General features: G+C 33.5%; 1 non-coding gene across 1 annotated transcript; it reads left to right on the top strand.

Moving 5' to 3' along the window:
* The first annotated feature begins 996 nt into the window (after positions 1–996).
* Positions 997–1,103, top strand: LOC121214324 (small nucleolar RNA R71). The gene has a single exon (XR_005909907.1). It is a non-coding gene; the product is annotated as a small nucleolar RNA R71 (small nucleolar RNA).
* Positions 1,104–19,187: the final 18,084 nt, after the last annotated feature.

The raw sequence follows: 19,187 nt of genomic DNA on the forward strand, positions 1-19,187 counted from the left end.
TTTGGTTGAATCGGACAACTTTTCTGAGTAGGTAAATCTGCATCTAAAAACGATGTTAAAATATCTGAATTCACTAAGTCCAAGTTTACCTTGTTACACTTTGTAGATTTTGATTCCTTTGGTGTAAGAACTTCAACAGCTAGTTGATTTGTCTCAACGGACTTATCTTCGACATCAATCCATCAGGGTTCTAGAATTTTACCACTTCACAATGCCACTGCCTTGATATGTTCTTTACCCAAATTTCTTAGATTCTCAGTATCGCTTGGCAAGGTTCCTTATGGTATATTACGTAACTCCGTAGCTAACTAACCCATTTGGTTTTCCAAATTTTTCAGTGTTGCTACTTGTCTTTGGATCAAAGTGTCATTCTTTGTCATGTACGCTTTCAACAAGTTCTCCAAACTATTTGATGCCTGAGCTTGAGGTGGTTTCGGAGCTTGCTGATTATACCCTTGAGATTGGTTGGTTCTTTGGTTTAATAAGTTGTTGTTTGGTACATGTCCTTGGTTGCTCCAAGAAAAGTTAAGATGATTACGCCATGAAAGATTGTAGAAGTTGGACTAGTGTCCTTGTCCACTCCTATTTTTATATTGATTCCCCACATAGTACATTGACTTGAGATTTGATGGACAATTTTCAAAAGAATGACCTTCCCCACAGTACACACAGGAAACTATTTCAAATAGACTTGGTGGCTGAGCTGCAAAACTATTAGTACTATTAGCAGTTAACTGTTTTAACATAGAGGAAATAGACGATACTTGAGCTGATAACGAAGTGAAGGAGTCAACTTCATGAACTTTGGCTACGCGTCTTCCTGAAGCTGTTCGATTTGTTGGCCATTGATAGTTATTACTCGCGATCCTCTTAATGATCTTATAAGCATCATTATAAGACTTAGACAAAATTACACGATTCGCGGAAGCATCTACCATCAATCTTGTATGTGCATTGAGACCATTATAGAATGTCTCCAACTGGATACAGTGAGGAATCCCATGATGAGGACACTTACGAAGTAACTCCTTGAATTGTTCCCAAGCCTAATACAAAGACTTGTCATCCAATTGTTGGAAAGTTGTGCTCTCGTTCCTCAACTTAGCAGTTTTGCTAGGTGGGAAATACTTAACCAAAAATATTTCTGCTAATTATCGCCATGTAGATATGGAACTTGGTGGCAATGAATTGAGCCATGCTCATGCTCGATCTCACAACGAATACGAAAACAACTTCAATCTCAGTGCGTCTTCAGTCACACCGGCTATCTTGAATGAATCACTCAACTCCATAAATAATCGAAGGTGGAGATGTGGATCTTCCGTGGGCATACCACTCAATTGGCCCACCATTTGCAGCATTTGAAACATCACTAGTTTTAATTCAAACTAGGTTGCCTCAATATCTGGCCTTCTAATTCCTGGGTTTAACTCATTGAAGAGTGGCACAACATATTGTCTGATGCATCGATTTCTATCATCGGCAATGAGGATAGGATTTCGTACATGATCAGCTTCATTACCTTGGTCTTGATTTTGATTTCCAAGGTTCATCTTGACTTGTCTTTGAGCTATTCGTTCACATCTTCTTTGTCTGAAAGTTTGCTCAATTTCAGGGTCTATAGGAAGTAAGTCGGTAATTCGATCTATGCTCATAAACACCTGGGAAGAAAATCACAAAAAATTAAAAAGAATAAGTTAGCAATGTTAGAAATAAATCAAATTGAAAATAAATAATTTCACGAAAAAAATGAATATGGCAACAGTTGGCAATCCCCAGCAACGGCGCCAAAAACTTGTAACGCTGGGGTTTGTACAAGTGTACACAGTTGTTATCAAGTAATAAGTAAGTATCGAGTTATCGTCTCCACAGTGATTGTACTTGTGCCAAGTCACTTAATTTCTAAAATTATATTAAAAATTTGGTAAAATAAAAACATAATATAGTTGAGAAGTGGTGATTAAAATATATTAAACTAAATGCAATGATCCCTAATACAAATTATCCTAAGTATGCAAACTATATGAATGAAATAGATTTTAGTAAATTTAGCACAATCTACAACAATTATAACATAAATAAACTAGGACAATTACTTTAATTCAACTCAATTTATTATCAACATGCTTAATAACATTCAGAAAAGCATTTCATGGCAACTCGATCTTTCATGAGTTTGGAAACCACATTAGGTCCTTTTTGAATCCCTTACTTAGTAAATACGCATTTTACTGATCCTTATTTACTAAGCTTTTCTTAGCATTCGTGTCAGGTAATAGGGTCGTGTTAGGTTTGAAACAATTTAATCATACAAATATAAAAACTATGCAGATAATAGAGTTTGGTTAGAGTTGTATGCAACCTACAATTCAATCGGGTTAGGATTTCAATTGAGCATGCACATTTTAATTACGCGTCCATTAGTCTTCGTTTGGTTAGGATCGCTCAGCTAATTCAGGTGCATTTCAATCACGTATGAACGAAATACAGACTTGATTTTAATTGAAAACATGATTGATTGAGGCACAAACATTATAAGCATGAATCAAATAAATATTATTTAATCAAAATAATTATCCTAGCTTAAATAAATTTAATCTATCATTGTTGTAAACAAGAACAAAGAACACATAGCAAACATCTTTAAATTAAATTTAAATAAAAGAAAGATTAAACCCACTTCAGAGTGGCTATCACCCAAGACTCTGACTAACGAGGCTCATTCGCTTCTTTGCATTGCTCCTTTGTTGATGGCTCTCCAAGGTGGCCGACCAAGGGTTCTTTAAGAGGCTTAATTGCTAAAATCCTTATGCAAGGATGATGAAGAGGAAAGATAGCTAAAAGAGTTGAGAGAATGATGAATGAGTGAGAGATAATGGGATGAGGGATGATTGAAAAAGTGAGAAATGAGCTCTTATTTATAGGTTTATGACATTCATGTCCAACCAAAAATTGGGTTGACTTGGTCCCCAATTTGGACGGTTTTGCAATTAGAAGAAAATTCTCAGACCTGTCCAAAAATAGTATATAGTTTAGATGACCAAATAATATAATTTAACCACTTTAATTAATCAATTTACTTAATTAATTAATACCCAATTTATTAATGAAATATTAAAAATGAATTATTAAATATAACTTTATATTTTATTATTTAATTTAATCATGCATGGCCCACTTTATAGCTTAAAAATATAATATGCTCAAAGTAACATAAAATAAGTCATTTTATACATTTAAACTATATAATAAAGTATAAAATCATATTTTAATAATTTCTATGTCCTAATTTCATATTTTTTCAAATTTCATTAATTTATTAAACAATTACTTGATTTTAACAACAAATTTAAGTAAAAAGGTGATGAATTATATAGGAAAAATCCTATATTTTTTTTAGTTTACAGAAACCATCAAACTAAACATATTGTTGCACCATTAGAATTGTGTTCGATTTGATCCGAAAGTTGTTTGCATTAACAGTCAGCCTAACAATACTTGATTCAGCTCCAACGAAAGTGGGCTTAGCATAATCATGCATAGTGCGAGAGGCAGGATCTACAGGAGGTAGTTGATTATTTTGATTATCACCCATCTCTATAGCAGTATCATTATCCTTGTGATCGTCTACTATACTCTGTTCTTTTTGCCTTGCTACTCTAACCTCTCTACGATTTCTGCGAGCAGTTCTTTCAATATCACTATAAAAAATTATTGGTTCCAATGGGTTTCCTTTAATCATAAACCAAAAGAACCTGTCAAAATCAAACAAACAAAAATATTAAAATATAAAAATTAAATTAAAAACAAATAAAAATTAAAAAAAATAATGGCTAAATTAACAGAAATAATGTTTTTCTAATATTTTAATCCCCTACAATGGCGCCAAAAGCTTGATGTCCACAAAACCAACAAAAAATACAACAAGGCAAATGCACCTATCAATAAATAGTATAGCTACAGTGAGCAAAGATATCGTTCCCACGAGGACTAAAAGTACTAGTAATTATCGTCTTTCTATTATTTAACCTAAAAATTGGAATGATTCAGTAAAACTAAAATTAACTAAATTAATAAACTAAGAACTCAAAAAAGAACAAATAAGGAAAATAATCGAATAATAACCAAGAATTGAAATAATACCCAGGAAAGAATCCACCTAGACTACATCTGTCATTATCAATTTTAATTAAACAATTTATTCACTTAATATATTGATTCGTATAAATCCCTAAATTATACTAATATCTCTCTTCAAAACTAAGAGCAATTGACTCTAGGTTGATTAATTGAAATTTCTTTCTAATTAAAACTCCTATTATCGCATTAACTCGATCTATGGATTCTCCTATTAGATTTGACTCTAATCCGGTAGATTTATGTTGTCCTATTTCTAAGATTGCATACAACTCCACTCAATTATGCTAGATCTACTATTAAACAAGGTTTATTCCTCCTCTAAATTAAGCACATCAAATATGAATTAATAATTTGGAAATATTAAATTAAGAATTAAGCACGCATAACTAAGAACAAGTTCAAGTATTTATTGTGTAAAACAGATATCAAAAGAAAAAATTCATCATAGGATTCATCTCCCCTAGGTATTTAGAAAATTAGTTCATAATCGCAAATAAAAAAAACATCTCAAAGTCAGTATAACCACAAGAAATAGAAAAACTCATAATAAACTTCAAAGAAATCAAAAGGAGATCTTCAATCTTCGTGGAAATCTACTTTAGAGTCTGTTTCAATGGCATTTTTCGAGTTGTTTTCTTCAATATTCTCTGATGGCCACCAATTCTTTTCTTATATTTGGTATATATAGGTCTTAGAATGCTCGAAAAATCCTAAAATTGTGTTTTCGGCATATTTAGAGTGTGAATCGCAAAATCCACACGGTCTGTCACATGGTTGTGTGGCAGCCTGTGTGGCAGTCTGTGTGGCTCACACGGCCGTGTATCCAGACTGTATGGGAAGGCCCAGCCTATGTGGCTCTTGAAATATGCTCCAATTGTTCAATTTTCACTTCGTTTTCACTCGTTTGCTCCCAAATGCTCTCCTAAGTATAGAAACATGAATTTAAAGGATTAAGAGCATAAAATTTACCATTTTAACTTGAATAATCATCCAAAAATACATGAAGAACGGGATTAAAACATGTTAATTTAGCACTTATCCCAATATAACACCCATATCGGAACATGCATTTTAGACATTCAGGTAAAACCATGCTTTACCTTACATTATTCATGAATCATTCAACACACACTTGAGCTCATCAGATTTTGTACCAAGCTTACATATTATTCTTAACAATATTCACTTAATCATAGATATCCTTTCGAAATCACTTGCCTTACCTACTATACCTTTCATGATCTTGGCATCAACTTTCAATTAGTTCCACAGACATTAAGGTATGAATAGTACCATGCAAAAGCCAGTTTAGAGACTTACCTGACATCCAAGAATAGCGGCTTGAACTCTAGATTCAACATCCAACACGAAACTGCAGTGGCCACTGCTTCTAAAACATAGGGACACAATTAAATCTCATTCGTAAAAGCTTTACGAACATCTCAAACCTAGATAACCTCATGCAAAGCTTTACTTCTTCATCTTATTGTTCATGCACTCTTACATACTTATTTTTTCATAATATAACATACAGAGTTATAAAACTTACCTAGACACGAAGCATCTTCCTATAACAACCCAAAATCACAACTTTTAGCTTAAGGAAGGAAGAAATGCTTGTAGTTCCTTAAAAATCAGATAATAGCACTTTTTAAAAAATGGAGAAGATAAATTCCCCCACACTCATCCTGAAGACAAATGTAAATACAACTTAAGTCCCTATTGAAACTTGACACGTGTCACCTTATTTTAGAATTGCCTCTATAATGGCCTACAGCCTCTAAGAAGAACATAAGTGAAGGTCTAATATTTTAGTTACTCCATTACTCAATCCAGTTGACTTATAACTAAATTACCTTGTATCTTATATTGAATATTTACAACATGATCAGCATAGTAACTTAAACAAACTTGGCATACATCGCCCATGGTGTTAATCTAACTTGCAAATTTCTCTTACCCGACCCTTCTCCCTTATGACTCCACTTTCTTAGATCAATCCTTACTTAATATCTCAACTTCGATTATGCACCCAAATCTATATAGCACAAGAAAAAATTAGCGGATAGAACCACGCCACACATATTACTTTTAGGCTACGTGCCAAAAGTTAGAACCTGCCAAACTAGGGTGTTACAAGGCGTATAGTTGTGAAGTTATCTATTTGGTGTATATAGTAGTGCAATCTGCCAATTAAAAGATTTTTGGCGAACTAATGTTTGGCACATAGAGTGTCTGCCCATATAAGTATTTAAGGATTTATTCTCATTGTATTCCTCAATAGAAGAAAGAGTACACCTCGAAAGTTCTGGTTGAGTATAACATGCAATATATGTGTTACCTCTATAATTATGGTATGCCTAGTTTGTTCGAACAATGTGTTTGCGGGGTTCTGTAACGTGATTGGTTCAGGGTCAACTGAATGGTTTGACCAGTCAAATAGCATCGGTATTTGATTTTCTTTTATATTTTCTCTGATTTTTGTGGGACATTAACAGGACCATTTCTGTATGCATTTGACACTTCTCAAGATCATTAAGAGGTACTGGGTGTATATATATGGTGAGAAGGGACCGTCTCGATGGTTTTTCTTCCTTCAACATTACTCTCTAGTTATTCTTCTTAAACTTAAATGTTCTATTCTTCTTTATTAAGTTGGAAGCTAAGATTTTGAGTTAAATAGTGAATATTCCACCTCTTGGTAAGTCTAATAGCTCTGCATGTTAAGTTTTTGGAAGAGTAAAGATGTTAAGAAGCATATAAATAGTAAGTTATAAATAAGAGGCCCTGCATGAGGGTCATCCGTAGTTGAAATGATAGTTGTCTATTAATGGGTTTTTAATGATAGTTCCATGTTCTTTAAGCAGTTTCTGCTACTAATTCGTGAAGATTGCTCGATTTTGGAACTTCAAGCTACAATATAGGTAAGTATTAAGTTAGTTTTTACCCTGACTCATGTAAGTTAATTTAAATGGTAAATACACATGTTAATATCACCACAGATAATTGGTAAGTGTGTGATGCATAGTATTCTTGTTGCCTGTTCACCTCGGAGGTAAGTGAGTTATTGTATGAATAAAATGTTGTGTGACATAAATGCATGAGTATAAGGTATGGAAAGGTGAATTTTTTAAAAGAAAATGAACAAGTCATGTATGAAAATGAATCTAGGTAATTGTATTCTATGTTGGATATGCAAACATCCATTCGTGATAACTCTGGTAAGGCAAGTATTTTGCTAACTAGACTGGCAGATCATAATGATAACAAGTGAGATGAATACTAGACTGGCAGATCACGACAGGAGGATGTGAAGTCCATGTGGCTGAAACATATGGCATCTTATGATAATGAGAATATTCATGGGGATGCCTTTAATGAGATGTAAACTGGACTGACAAATTAGGGCATAAAGATACATATAAAACCATGAAGGAGAAACCCATGGCACCTTCTAAGAAAGTCCGTTGGGAAAGTAAACACGTGATTCTATGTGATGCCTATGTGGCGTGGTTTGCTAAGCCTTAGTGGCATATTTTGTATAGCCATTGTGGAAAATCCTGTAACATCTACGTGGCATATTCAAAGAGACATGCATGGAAAAATCTGGTTAACTACCTTGTGGCAAGATCTAGGTAAGTTCTAAGATTTCTTCGATAACTAATTCTATGAAAAGGATCTAATAAGTCTGAAGATAACTTGGATTGGTTACTCTTGTGATGAAATTGAGTGAGCTTTAAGGAGTGTTTCTGAAAGAGAGTATACATTTATATTTCTAAAGAGGGAATTTGCCATAGTAGTCTATTTGCATTGGATATTATCATATTCGTATTTATGAAAGGTCTAAGTGTTAGCTAGAATGAGTTCATCTACACTATTAGGGATGAAATCTGAGTTATCTGGTATTTGCAATATCTGAATTATTTTCATGTCTCGTTTAGAGGCCATCCAGAATCTAAGTCATCTTTCAAGATTGGGCGTTCTTGTGTTATGTAATGCAGTTGTCTGGGATTCTTTTAGATGATTGGGAATATTTCATTATTAGTATAAGTTATTATTGGGGGATTGATTCAATATATGATTTGATTGGTCATCTTATAACTACCAGAATTAAGATAAGTATGGAGTTCAACTTAAGAGATCCTTTAGTTTTTCTATCCGCCAAGAGAAGCGTTTGTGAGTACCCATCCTGAGAAAAAATTATTTTATGTGTATTTGAAGGGGATTTCGTTAATGGTAGGCTTTATATAGATATTCTTTTGAGAGATACCTTGGTTGTTCTAAGAAGGAATAAGATATGTATTGTTTGGTAAGTCCTGGAGTTAGCCAATGAGTGAAGTAAGAGTTGATACGTTAAGTATGAAAGTTGGCATATAGGTATATAATTGATATTATGAAAGTATCTTCCAAAGACAGAGGTCTAATCCAAAATTTCAAGATAAGGAGTTCAATTGGAAAGGCTCCAAGGTATTCTATTTAAAAACTCACTAAGTTCGTGTGGACTTACAATGTGTTTGTTTATGTTTTAGGTCCTGTTTAGAGAGTGAGTATGCCAGGAGAGAACAAGCCAAAAATGCGCTAAGGAAACAACGAGTTGAGTTATTATGCATACATATGACATCTTAGGAGTATGGATTATAGTATATCACGTCTTCAAGATTCTGTCTTTAGCGAAATTTTGTGTTGTAATGTCTTATATTATTTTTAAGAGTCTGTTGTATTCTTGGATGTTTCCTTTATTTCTTTTGTTCAAAAAATATTTAATAAAATAAAAAGAAATATGTTGAAAAATGATCATATGGAGAATATTTAAAATTTATGCTAAGTGTTTGTATGTTGTAACATCCGATATCCGAACTCGTTGATTCAGGCCGGGTAAAGGGTGTTTTTAACCCAACCTCTTCATTATGTGAGGAAATTTAGGATCTAGTTCGATTCCAAGGGTGGCATAATTTTTGTTTGTTGTCGAAACCTGTTATTTTGGAGTTTTAATCTAACTTAAAATATTCTATTATCGCTTGAATGATTGTCCGCAACAAGGGAATTGACATCTCCCATAGAAAAAATTGTGACTATAATGGCGTCCCATTTTACGAAAATGACAACATTGAGGACATGGATTTACAATTTTATCTTAATGTCGATATGGATGCCATTTTAGCTTATTTAATTGAAAATAGGGGAGATTGGAAAAACAGAACCATACAAGAATTTTCCTCTATCTTACAATCAAGCCATTATATTCCCATTGCCCAAAATGTGGATGCAATTCATTTGCACCCGTGTTACCTTGTACTTAATACTAACAGGATTACCATCTTTCGAGCTATGTTGTTGTTTTCGATTTTGAAGCGCAAGTGAATCTATTTAGGAACATGGATCCTTAAGGAGATGAGGAAATGTGTGGCAAGTGGCAATATTGATAATTATTTCCCAATCTAATTACAGTCTTATGCCATAAAGCGGGGGTGGCAATAGAATCGACTGAGCATTTCCATTACCCTACGCGGAGCATAATTGGCAACTCCATGCTCCTCCAGTTCTGTGAGTTACAACGAAAGCAAATTCAACAGTGGAATTAGTGCCGCAAACACAAAATAGAGATGTCTTCAGCCTTCCCAAAGAAAGTCGCTTCCAAGATGGATTCTGGAGGTACACAAATACAACTCGATAAGTTGCTAGAGATGATACGATAGAACACTTTAATGATAGAGGCGATGAAACTGTATGTAGACCATTATGCTGCTAGGTATGAGATGCCAAATCTGCACTAGCTAGTGAAGTCAAGATTCAAATCCACCCAAAAAGACGAAGGGAATAAAGAAGAAGAAGAAGATGATGATGATGATGATGATGATGATGACCCTGCAGCATATGTTGATGATTTTGAGGCGGTGTTCTCTCTTAAGCTCCCCTTCACTAAAGGGTAGTCTTTCACTGCCCCAGTGAAGATGAGTCGCACCGTCGACCACCTATTTGGAGCTACAAGAAGATCTCTGAGAAGGGAAAAGGAAAGAAGATTTTAGAATCGGAGATTGACTCCAATGGATACCCTTAGTTGCATTTTTTTCATATTTTTATTTTTATGCGGAATGAACTAAATAACTAGTGAACTTATTTTTGGACGGGTTTTAGACTAGTTCTTGTTTTATTCTTATTTTATTATTTTCTTGCATAATTTTCTTTGTGTGTTTTTTTGTTTTTCTATGCAGCCATCCATTCAAAGATTACACTACCATTTCGAGCTTAAATGTGAAGGTGGACAACCCTAGCTAGTGATCATGAACTGTCACACCATTCAGGGAAGTCCGATCACCTTCTAACCTTTTGTTTGGGCCATAAACATTGGGGGCAATATGTAATTTAAGTGTGGGGGATGTACATAATTTCATTGCATGATTTCTTGTTTTTCTTTTATTTTTTAAGAAAATTTCAAAAATATTTTTGTATGGTGCTTGGACTTTAATTGGAAAATAGGCCACTGGTTGTGAATATTGAATAAAGTATGTTGGACTTTCAAGCATGAAAATTTTGATTGATATTAGTTCATACAAAATATTTATTGAACATATTTTTTTGAAATTATTAATATTAACAATTATAATAATTTCGGTTAAAATATAAAAGGACATGGAAATAGATATTCTTTAGGAAATAATATAATTATTATTTTGACTTTCCATTTGTTTCTCTAAAAACAAGGGAATAATCTCATTTTTTTCTAAAATGTGATATCAAAGAAAAATAAAAGGAATATGAATCCCTGATGCGTTAGGGTTACCAACAACAAAAACACACGACTCAAAAGGTCTAGTAGCCGTTCTTGAAAATTCTCTTTGAAAAGTTTAAGAGAATTTTGTTGTTTGTTCTTTGACTGGGTGGATCACATAAAGACCAAGACATTATTGTGGTGACTTGGAATCGACATCTCTGAAAGGAATCCTATCAATAACCCTACATGTCAATTTTTAGTTTTGAAAGGTATATTTTTTAGCCTTGTTTCAACCCGATTAATTCTGATAGAATAATTTTTACGCTGTACCACAGGGTGTACCGACAATCCAACAGGAAAAGCCGCTCAACTTCCATATTATAGAAGCGATTGGTCTCGGGGTTACTCAGTGCCTGAGTGGAACGCCGTTTTCTTGGTGCCATTTTCAAATTGAAGTAAAATAAAAACTAAGCCAAGTGATAAAAGTGATAAAGAACAATTTGAGAACATGATACCCGGGTAGTTATTGACGAACTTCAATTCTCAATCGCTATAGAGTTTAACAAAATAAAATAGGAAACTAAAATGAGAAGAGAAGAGGAACACTTAAGTGAACCGAAGGTTGGGAATGCGAAAGACCAAAGCTCGGTGGCGGGGAAGACGTGCGACAGTTCCAAAAGGATGTTTTCTCTCGTTTGGGTGTTTTAGATGTGTGTTCCTCTACCTAAAAATGGTGGCTATAAATGGAATTTTGACGAGCTTTATGCCTAAAATGGCTCAATTTTGGCTGAAAACACAGGCGTGCCGCATCACAGCTTGTGCATGACACAACGCGACACCCTAATTTTGCTAATTTTGCACTTGAAGTGCTCGTGTCGTGCCACCATAACATTAGGTACCTTTACCTTGAATGGCTTGTGTCACGCCATGGCCTATGCATGGCGCGAACGACGCTGTCCCTATCCCTCTAGGGTCTGTCAATGTCCTCTAACTGCCCATTTTTATCCCAGTTTAGCTTCCTTTTGTTCTATTATGTTCGAAAACCTCAATTCTCCTAATTCTAACATTTAATTACCTCCTAACTATCTTAACATCTAACTACAAACTAAAAAATAAAACTAATTTTCAAATTTTTCCAAATTTATTGAATTTTAATGGTTTCTGCTATGTCGTGCTACAGAACGTGTCCGACAATTCTTTAAATTTTACCATCAACTTCAATCATCGCTCACGATCATGGCGACTTTTCCAGTTGCTTTTAGTCTCTTCTAGATCTTTCCATTTCTTAGGTTCTCGTGCCTTATAAATACCTACATCTACACCATTCGTTATTTTGTTCTTTGAAATTACTGGATTGGGCATTAGTTTGGTTTTCTCTTCCTTCGTGGGCTCGTCGATATCTTTCGTAAATTTTTCAACTTTATTGATTTGTTCGATTCGTAGCTTCAATTCCTTGCCTCATTGTACTACGATTACCTTTACATGCTCTTGCCCATCTCTCTGAGGATTATTCTTTGTGTTTCTGGGGAGAATCTGACCATTTTGTTTTTGGAACATCACCATTAATTAACTCATTTGGTCGCAGAGGTTGTCTATTCAGGATTTGAGTTGTTCATATGTTGCTTGGACTTGTTGAATGTTTTTCTTTATTGTTTGCATCTCCCCCTCTAGTCAATCAAATATTTGACCATAAACAGTATGGTCATTACCCATTATACATTGTTGCATTGGTGGAGGTTGGTAAGAAGGATCCGGTTGAGTTTGAGCTTGATTCGCGCCTCCTTGGTTACCTTCCCACTTGAGGTTCAGATGATCTCTCAAACCAAAATTGTAGGCATTTGAATAAGGATACTGACCTCTATTATTTGCATAGTTTCTTTCTTCCAATTGGTTTTAAGAATAGGGCTCCATTTTAGGTTGCTTGACAAGCTTCTCCAAATGGTTAATTTTCTATAATGATTCATTTGAATTTATCATTGTCGTTCTCTTCCTTTATAGCTTTCACCATTGGTGGCTTAGAATTGTACATAAATCTCTCGTTGGGCCATATGTACGAGTTCATAGCTATATATTCAATGATTTTGTAGGCTCGTTTGTACGTATGGAACATGAGAGACCCTCTGGATGCTCCGTTTAGGCTGGATTTTATATGGTTGTCAACAATATTGTAAAAAAAATTGGATTTGGAGTCATGCTTGCAGTCCATGATGTGAGCATTTTCTTAACAGTGTTTTGAAATGCTTCCACGCCTCGTATAGGGATTCTCCTTCAAATTTGTTTAAAATTGGCTATTTCTTACCACAGTTGAATAGTTTGACTAATTGAGAAGAACTTGTAGAGAAATTTTTCTGCTAAATCGTTCAATGTGGTGATAGATCTCGGTTCTAACTAGCCCAACCAATCGATTGCATTATCACATAGTGAGAATGAGAATAACCAAAGACGCACGGCGTCATCAGATACCCCGTTGTACTTGAAGGTATCACACAGTTGAAGGAACCACTTCAAGTGTTGATTATAGTATTCAACCATATTCCCTTTGTACAACAATGTGATTTGGATCATCTGTATAGTGGTCGTTTTTAGTTCAAACTTATTTGTGTTGATTGTCAATCGTTCTATGCTTCCTCGCATCGTGTCTAGTGTAGGTAAGGCGTACTCATGCAACATCCGCTAAGCCATTGGGACTTCTTCTCGATTATTTCCTCTTTTTTTTCTTATGGCTTTTCGAACAATGGATTTTCCTAGGGTAAATTTATAACCGTAGGTAGATCATTATTCATTGTGGGATAATTACGCCTAAGTATTTACTCTAGATCTGGGTAAGGTTTAATTCGAGTACTGGAGCTTCGGGTCATAAATAACCAGAAATGAAAATAAAAATACAATAAAAAATAAAAAAAATTAAAATCACATCTATAGGTCGTAACGTTCCTACTTATCTTATTAATTGTAAAATTTTATTTTCAAAATTTATTGTCAAAATCCCCCCAGCAACGGCACCAACAACTTGACCACCTAGAAATGCATTATCATTTATAGTTTAAGTATAACACCAAAAATATAAGAATTAAGAACGACAGTGTCTGCAAACGCATGGGTCAAATTATAATATAATTGTAAAATGAAATATTGGAAGTATTCCGAGGATCGTACCTAAGGGAGGATGAAATAAATAATGAATTTTTTTTACAATAATAAGTCTAAGTAGTAGTAATTATTTCCTATATTACGATTAACCATAAAATAGATTAAGATGAATTAAAATAAATAAATAAAAGAAATAAATAATGAGAAATAAACAAATGAACTAAATCGATAAACCTATCAGTAAGATTAACTCACTTCAGGGTTTGTAACTAACTTCATATTATGCTTTTAGAATGGATTAGTAATCGATTAACTAATTATTACCTCCCGGCCTCTAATTAACTAATGGATTGGTTGGAACTCGCTTATCCCCCGACCTCACTTTATCAACCAGAATAAATTACGATTTTCTCAGTTCAACTTATCTTTCAAGCTTGTCTAGCCTATAATAACTTATTAGGGTTGTTAAGCCTAACAATTTAAGAACACATAATTCATACCAACTAATCTCCATTAGGAAACCCCAAATCCTTCGTTAATCACATCCCCATCCACTAGTTAATCTCCCATAAAGGATTTAACCACTCATGTTATTCATAATCTCCCTCTCAATTAACTAAACCTTGTAAAGAAATGATTGATTTAGAGAAGAAAAGAAAATTGAATAATCATGGTTTGAATATCGAATAGGGAATGGAGTAGCAAATTGCTCGATTAGAACAAAGAAATAAAATGAATGCAAAAGAAAATATAAATTTAATTCTTTAATTAAATAAACAAGCTTTTGAATCAAAATTGATTCAAGAAGAAAAACAAGAAAGCTATGAAAAGCCTAAAAGAAAATAAACTAAAACTACTTCTAAAGTACGAGGGTTTTTGAAGGCGTCTAGGACGACTTGATCACATTCAGCCTCTAATGTCTTATTTATAAAGGTGTTGATAGCCCAAATTAGTTCTTCAACACGTCCTAGGTCTTTGAATAAGTTTGATTACGTGGGCGAAAATAACCTCAAAATACTTGGGCATCACATCAACCTTGTCTCGTGCCACACCCTTTGCGTAGTGTGACACAACACCCTCATACAACCTTGTGCCATTCTTTTGGTGCTTTGACATTCCGAGAAACTTGTGCATCACTCGACCTTTGCTTCCACATCTATTAGGTCTTTATATCTCTATCCTACACACTCAATTGAACCAAGTAGCACAACCTAAGGCCCGTGTCGGCCTATTGGGTCACAGCACCAACAAAAAGTGTTATAAACACTTATTTTTATTAAATTTCTATCCTAAGGCCTAAATATGGAAAACATAAATTAAAATCCTATATTGTTTGGAAAAAATTCCTTAAGTGCGAAATTGACCCGAATTGACTACTAAATTTGACGGTAGGTCAATAGTTTCAAAAATTCCTTATGGATCTTGAAGTCATTCCTGGGATTAAAAATATTATCACACTATAATGTGATAACAGTGCGACAATAGCTAACACCAAAGAACCAAAAACCACAACAGGACGAAACACATTAATAGAAAGTAACACATTATAAGAGAGGCAGTAGTAGATGGAATAGTGGATGTAGTCAAAGTTGCATTAGATGACAACCTTGCAGGCCCATTTACCAAGACTCTAGTAGCTAGGAGTTTTGAGAAACATATAGAGGACATGGGAATGCGAAATATGACTCATCTACTTCAATAATGCAAGTGAGAGACTATTGGATCTAGTGCCCTAAGTGTAGTATATTTGTTTTGTATACTTGCTTTTTTCGAACAAATTGGTTTTATAAAATATTCATTGATTACATTAATAGTCTTTGTAAATTGTCCTTAACTGCACCTAAAAAAATCAAAGAAAATATTAGCTCACTTATTATCTAATGTTTAACTAATATTAAGTGATATTACGTAGTCGGATCGTAATAGGAAAGACAACTTGTATTAATAGATAAAACTAAACATGTTCTTAGTCTAATAAAAAATGAGCAAACTAATTGAAAGACAAATATGATGCCCATCAAGTCCAAATGAAAAGATGCTTTACCTTGAGCATCAAAACGGATGCCTTCTAGAAGATAAAGACATAAATGTGAGCAGTACAGCAGACCTGACCCAACTAGAATAGATGGTAGATTCATTTATGAGTTTATTCACTTGTGACGTTCATAGTATGACATACCCCAATCTTGAGTGGATGGTGGACTATGTATGCATGACTTGTATACTTTGATGTAAGTAAAAATTTGACTTCAAATAGATTAGGAATTAAAAGCTAGTGCTTTGGGTATACGACTTCTGTAGTATGTAGCATCATTCAGAATAGTAGAATTCATAGCTCAACTAATAGGTAAATGATATCCTCTCGTTGATATTACATGATAGATAAAAAGTAGATGTCGCCACGAGACTTTTGTCTTTGTGATAAATGACTTGATTACTATTTGATAGTAATTGACTTTTCTTGAAGGAAGATGTAACGGTTAGCATGAGATAAAATAGGATCATATTGGAAAAATGGATTTATCCCAAAGAGATTAAGGATATCTGATGAGGGTAACATACTTATGACAAGGTCATTGGATGAGCACTTATTAAGTAGCTTTCATAATGGTATGTAATTAGAGAGAGCTCAGTCACAATACTATAGTGGAATGACTTCGTGACTAAATAAGTTTATAATTAATAAGCGAAAAGCAAGAACTTAATCATCAATTATTTAAGCCTTAGTTATATATGTCATCGGTCTCTCCTCTAGCTCGTTGAAATAAAAAATGAAATGCATGTAGAATCAAATGAACAGAAATGAATGGAAATGATAAAGTTAAAGAAATAGGTCGCATTCACAAATGAACGAGTTTTCTTACTACGTATAGAAATGACTTGATAATTAATTTAAAATTTTTAAATTTTAATTAAATAATTAAATTTTAAAAATGGAATTAAATTAATTAGTCATTATGAATCCATTGAATAAGAAAAGATAAATATATTTCCTCATAGATGCTTTTATCGTAAAGTTGTCATGACTTTAACAGAATTAGAGTCAGGTTAAGAAAATTATTTAATTGGGAAATTAATTTAATTAATTAGTATTTATTTTGAGAAAATAGAAAACAAGTATTGGGTTGGATTAAATTATAGTGTTGGGTTAAAAGTCTAGATAACACATATAATTGGACCCAATACATGAGAAACTCAATTCCCCTCATATGACAAGTGAGGGACAACAACCCTAATAATATTTATTAGGGTGTCCCACCCACCTCTCTCCTAGTTGGACTAGGAGACTATTTTCTATTTAAATAATATTATTTGTTTAAGCCTTACTTAACTAGAATTCTTCTGTCTCTCCATATAAATAGATAACATCGGTTGACCTAATACATACATTTATTGATTATTGAGTTATCATTATTCTGCTAGAAAATAAATGTTATTTATTTACTTATAAATTTCTATTGATAGAATTACTTTCCTACTGAAAGTAATAAAATTGTTTCTTATTCTATGTTTGGTTCACGTTGCTCAAGTCAGCACTCGATGCAATTTGTGGTATGCGGATAGCAAAGAAGATTGTTCGGTTGAAAGCTAGGATCAACCTGAATCTATCTCGCACAAAGCTCATGTACTTTTCGATAAAAGTTTATTGCTATAAATATCACAAACCGGCTCAGTTTGAAAATTTTTAAACTTCCACTATAATTATAAATCGTTTTCTTAATTGGATTTTTCCAACACCAACCTCAAATGCAAATAAATGGAATGATAGTCATCCATGTTCGCTAGATCTGCCTGTAAACGGAAAAATATATAGGATTTTTCCTATGTAATTTATCACCTTTTTTACTTAAATCCGTTGTTAAAACTAAGTAATTTTCTAATAAATAAATGAAATATGTGAAAATATGAAATTAGGACATATAAATTATTAAAATGTGATTTTATGCTTTATTATATAGTTTTCATGCAATAAATGGCTTATTTTATATTAATTTGAATATATTATATTTTTTAAGACATAAAGTGGGCCATGCATGATTAAATTAAATAATAAAATATAAAATTATATTTAATAATTCATTTTAAAATATTTCATTAATAATTTGGGTTTTAATTAATTAATTAAATTGGATAAATTTTATTCTTTGGTCCTCTAACTTGTTGATTTATTCTGGATAGGTCTAATAGCTTTGCTGGATTACAAAACCGTCCAAATTTTGAGACCAAGTCAACCCAATATTCGGTTACACATGGTTGTCCATTTAAACAATCCTTTAGTTTAATTACACAAGGTCCTTGCAGTGTTGAAGAAATTAGAGATTTGCTCGAAGATTTAGGATTGACCGAGTCTCAGTCCTGAGTTGTGTGGTATCCAAAATTGCTTAAAATAAAAAAAAATCAAGTCAAAAGCCACTAAGCATGGCCAGCCACAATTTGAGGAGATTTGAAGAGGTTAACATCCACTATTTTTAGCAAACTATCCCCCTCTCCTTACCTATAAATAAGACCCTCTCATTCCTTCATTCATAATCCCATTCATCATCCCTCAATCATTCCTCATTCATTCTCATCATTCATCTTTCTCTCTTTTCCTTCTCTTAGCCTTTTCCATTCCCACACCTAGCATGATCTCTTCATAGAGATTTTAGCAATTAAGCCTCTTAAAGAACCCTTGGTCGGACACCTTAGAGAGTCATCAACAAAGGAGCAAAGCAAAGGAACGAAAGAGCCTCGCCAGTCAGAGTCTTGGGTGATAGCCACTCTGAATTGGGTTTAATCTTCCTTTTCTTTAATTTAATATAAAGATGTTTGCTATGTCTTCTTTGTTCTTGTTTGCAACAATGTTAGCTTAATTTTATTTAAGCTAGGATGATTGCTTTGATTAAATAATATTTATTGATTTATGCTTATAATGTTTATGCCTCAATCGATCATGTTGTCAATTAAAATAAAGTCTGTATTTCGTTCATACGTGATTGAAATGCCCCTAAATTAGTTGAGTGATCCTGACCAGACAACGGCTAATGAACACATAATTGAAATGTGCATGCTCAATTTAGATCCTAACCCGATTAAATTGAAGGTTGCATAACGATTTAATTGTTTCAAACCTGACACGTCCTTGTTACCTCACACGAAAGTCGGTGTGACTGAAGATGCACTGAGGTTGAAGTTGTTTTTGTACTCATTGCGAGATCGAGATAACAACTTTTTGGTTAAGTATTTCCCACCTAGAAAAAATGCT

Source organism: Gossypium hirsutum, chromosome D01, assembly GCF_007990345.1.
Source record: "Gossypium hirsutum isolate 1008001.06 chromosome D01, Gossypium_hirsutum_v2.1, whole genome shotgun sequence".
Lineage (NCBI taxonomy): Eukaryota > Viridiplantae > Streptophyta > Magnoliopsida > Malvales > Malvaceae > Gossypium > Gossypium hirsutum.